A 4,422-nucleotide genomic window follows, 5' to 3' on the forward strand; every position below is an offset into this window, starting at 1 on the left:
CATTAGTAACAGAGTGTAGAACCAAGAGTTTCTTAAGCAACATAGAGGTTATCTTCTTAAGTAAAAGAACTCCAGAGAGAGGCCGGAGCAGGTCCACAGACACCCTAGACTCGGTTTTTTTTTTTCTCTCTCTTAATCTTTTGGTATCCCAATGTCAGTTCATGGCCAACCTGGCTGCTGGAGAGCTAGCCATCTTGTCTGCCTTGGAGGCCCAAAGGAATAAGAACAGAAAGTTCTTGCCCAGAAGCCTCATAAAGCAATTCCACCCACAGTCATGGGACCCCCAGCTGTAGGGGAGATCAGCAAGTAGTTTTTCAGCTGGGATTTTATCCAAGCAGAAGAGAATGAACAGTGAGTGGCAACTAGGTTGTGGTTGTTCTCTGGCTTTATCTTTATGAATTAAAAGACAACCAGTGATTCTGTATAATTAAAAAAAAGTAAAGTTGAGGGGAGGAGTTTAATTTTGTTTTTCAGTCAATTTGTTTGATTTCATTTAAATTGAATGCTTGGGCTTGGAGTCACTAGGTTTGATTTTGTTATTTTATTTCCCTTTAAGGGGAGAGCACAAATGCAGTCCCCCACTACCACAAATCATGCAGCCAAGTCCCCCACATTTGGGGAAATCGCAGGGCTCAGCACATCCGGAGTGCAGTGGATAAGCCTCACCCTGGGAAAACCACCTTCATGGTCATGGTGTTTCCTCTGCCAGGTGAGTTTCATGTTTGAAAATCTTTGAGAGTTAAAGAGTACAATGCGGTTTTCACCTTTTTTGCCGGGGGTGGGGGGTGGGGGGTGGCAATTAACAGGGTATTGTTGTTGTAAGCCATATTTTTCCCCCTTTGAAGAATAAAGACTTCTTTAATTCCCAGTTTCTTCTTTGCATCTCAATTTTCTATCCCCAGTCCAATTTTTAATGTAGACTACTATTCTTCTTCCTAAACTCATCCCAAATTCCTTAAGAGCTGATCATAAAATGAATTTCCAAGATTTCAGCCCCTCCTGTTGCCAAGCTACCCCTGCACCCCATTCTACCTTTAATAATCTCCATGAATGATTAGATGGAAGAGCCACATCTGTCTAAAGCCAGGAAAGGTACTGTTTGATAATATTTTAAATTACTCTCAATTTAGCACCCAAACTCAAAATGTATGCATTAAAATAATGATGTCATCAAGGTAACTATATCACTTATTATTTTAACTTCTTTCCTTTTTTCAGTACCACCATTCTCAACCTTCCGCATTTCGAGGGCAGCATAGACTTCTCAGAGCAATACGTTGTAAAAGCCGATTCACATCCTGGACTACAGATTTGAAGATGATCCTTACACAGACAACGACAGAGACCGTAACACAGTCTTCCTTCCTCGTCACATTTGCTGATTTCTTCATGAAAAATGTGACGACTGCTACTCGCTTCGCTTGCTGGTAAAAGGGACCTCATTGGCTCTGACCAGTAAGAGGTAGGCAGAAGGGAGGAACTTGGTGCAGGTTCCCTAAAAGGAGAGGGGTTCTCTGGCCTTCTTGTGCCTCCTCCAAGAGGCTGGCACTAGCAACCATTTTGGAGCACGAAGTGACCTTGTGGTTGGAAGCTAAGTGCTGAGGATGGCGGATGGGCAGATAGAAACTCTCATGACACTGTGGAGCCACAACGACAGCCTGAAATCCTTACTCACCGATGTGCCTTCAAGAGGAAGAAATAAATGTATATCCTCATTAAATTGCTGCTGTTTGCTGTTTTTCTCTTGGGCACAGTTGAACTCGGCCCCGGCGACCATTACTTTTCCCTGGCAATGGCTTATTTGCTCCAGTAGTTTCTTCTGTGCTTAGCCGTGCAAACACTACTCTGCAAAATGCTTTCTAAGGACGTCACGGATGCTGGTTCCTGTGTGCTGCTTTGCTGTATGCTGCAGCATCCCACCCGTATAATATCCATTCTCTCCTCTCTTACTGCCAGAACCGCAATTCTTTTTAGAATAACAACGTGTAGCTGCCATACTGGGACATAACTCTACCTAAGGAGTTGTAAGGAGAACTATGCTGTTCATTGTGGAAGGGTGTTTTCTCTCATAATAAGTTTTTCGATTTCCATCCTTCCTGTGAGACTAGAGCCATTCTTTGCTTTTTCCCATGATGCTAGAGCGTGAGGAATCTATCTTGACACCGTGAGGCAGGAGTACACGAGCCACAAACTGAGGCTGATAAAGCAGAAAGACACAAGACTGAAACACTGATGGCCTGATAGAGCCATGGGCCAAACCCTGGATGTACGGGCTCCATCCGAACTTCTTATATGAAAATGAAAACAATGTCCATTGCCTTTACGTCTTGCCGTGAAGTTTCAGTTACATCAGTCTCAATAAAGTATCCAACGGGTTACTTTATTGCTTAATACAACCTTCCCCCCCTTAGTCACTATTTCTGATGGCCGCTCTCCAGTCTAGCTTAGAAGCAGTAGTGTGTTTTTATTGTTGTTGCTCATCTTCTGTTCCGTCAGTAGCACACAGATGGGATACACTACGGTGTGGTCTGTGCCAGGCTGCAGTGATTTGGTGTCATTTCGGTTCAATTCACAGACTAATTGTGTGAAGGCTGAATGGGGGTGTGTGTGCACGTGTGACTTTTTATGTAATTTAACCATTTTCATTTGTACTTTTGTGCAGTCAGAACAAGAAATAAAGGCCTGGGCTCCATCTAACTGTAGATGTTTCCAGTAGGAAAGGATCTAATGAACAGATGTATGCAATCATTTGTAGTGCTGGAGGAGCCAAGGCCCAAGAGGTAAAGTTTTAAAGACTAGCAAGAACGAGAAGCACAGGAAGTTGCCACCGGTGATCTCTGTGACCTGCGGCACCAAGGCAAACCTCGAGACTTCCTTATTCCCAGAGGCTTCTGGGCAACTGCCAGTTTTTGACACCTGGGAGATCACCTGCAGCTACTGCTGAGATTAATGGTGTCTTCCCTCTTCTCTCCCAAATGTCACACCAGTGCATCTCTTGGGTAGAATTTCAGCTGGAACACTGCTGGCAACCAAGTCTGAGAGATAGCTCAGAAAGATCTACAAGGGAGCGCTTAAAAGAATAAGGAGGATGCTGTTTTTAAGCCACTCTGTGCTCGGTGAGTACCCCCAAATTCAAAGGGCAGAATTAAGCACTATATTCATTCATTCATTCATCGGTTCATTCATTCATTCATTGTATCCGTTAGCTTTCAAAATGCCTGTGTGCCTTAATGAAATTAAGTTATGTTAGAAAGGTCATAATTTATGTGATTCTCTTGACTTAATGAATTGCAGACATCAGTTTCCTGAGCTGTCTGCTTCAAGTTCCCGAGGAGAATGCATGTCACAACAGATGCTCCAAGGTCCTAGTGTCACTGGGGAAGTGTAAGCTGGCATTCGTGTCCATTTATTTCAACCAAGAACCCCAGGTCTGGAAGCCTAATATTTCTGGAAACGCGTTCCAAAAAGCAGATCTGGTTCTTCCCAATCATTCGTTACTTTCAGCATCACCTCAAGTCCTGAAGATGCCCATACAAGAACTATTGTGAATACAGAATACAGTGTAAAATTCCCTAAAGCACTCATCAGTGCCCGAAACGTCAGATTTATACTTTCTTCTTAGAAGATTCACTTTTAAAAGTACACTTTTAAACAACAGCAACTAACGCCAACCTATTTTAAATAATATTTATTGCTTACAAACTGCAGGGTCAGCAGTTTGAGCCCACTGGCTGCTCTGTGGGAGAAAACCGAGACTTTCTGTTCCCATTAAGGTGTAAAGCCTCTGATATCCTATAGAGGGTGACAAAGTTGGAATCTAATTGATTGCAATGGCTTAAGTAGTATTAGACGATAAGGTTCCTTCTGCCTTTCCAGTTATTTTCCAAGTTGCCTAAAGTAACTTTATACTTTACTAAATAAACAGTCGTTCAATTTAGCTTTACATCGAACATGAGAAGCATACATTTTATTTCACTTGCATAGATTCAGAAACCCAATAACAAGTTTGCACAACCGAGTATCAAAAAGCTGAAAGCAAAGCCACCTCAAGCACTTTTTAAACAAAGTACACTTTCTTGAAAAAAAAATCATATACTTCAAAAGCAGACACTCATTAAAAAAAATAGATACCGATTTTTATAGAAAACATCCTGATGGGAGGTGAAACCAATGTAAAATCTATGCAACTTCCTAACCAGAACAGTATAAAACCATTTACAAGCTTGATAAAAATATTATCCTAATAAAAAATAAAACAACACTCTATATTACAAAATATCTAGAATTTCACAAATTAATTTTAATTAGAAAGAATAGTGGGGACAAATGAAGAAAGCTTGAGTTATAACAAGGGTAAGCATAGAAAAATTAAGAAGTTTAGATTAATGATTCATTTGGAAATGCATTTCCAAGACATATCAT

At 41.4% G+C, this 4,422-nt stretch overlaps 1 non-coding gene across 1 annotated transcript; it reads right to left on the reverse strand.

The window, feature by feature from the left end:
- Window positions 1-553: 553 nt before the first annotated feature.
- Window positions 554-717, reverse strand: LOC115868208. Its single transcript, XR_004045474.1, has one exon. It is a non-coding gene; the product is annotated as a U1 spliceosomal RNA (small nuclear RNA).
- Between the last annotated feature and the right edge of the window lie 3,705 nt (window positions 718-4,422).

This window comes from Echinops telfairi, unplaced genomic scaffold (assembly GCF_000313985.2).
Source record: "Echinops telfairi isolate 266 unplaced genomic scaffold, ASM31398v2 ScPeMD7_8;HRSCAF=38, whole genome shotgun sequence".
In the NCBI taxonomy this organism is placed as follows: Eukaryota; Metazoa; Chordata; class Mammalia; order Afrosoricida; family Tenrecidae; genus Echinops; species Echinops telfairi.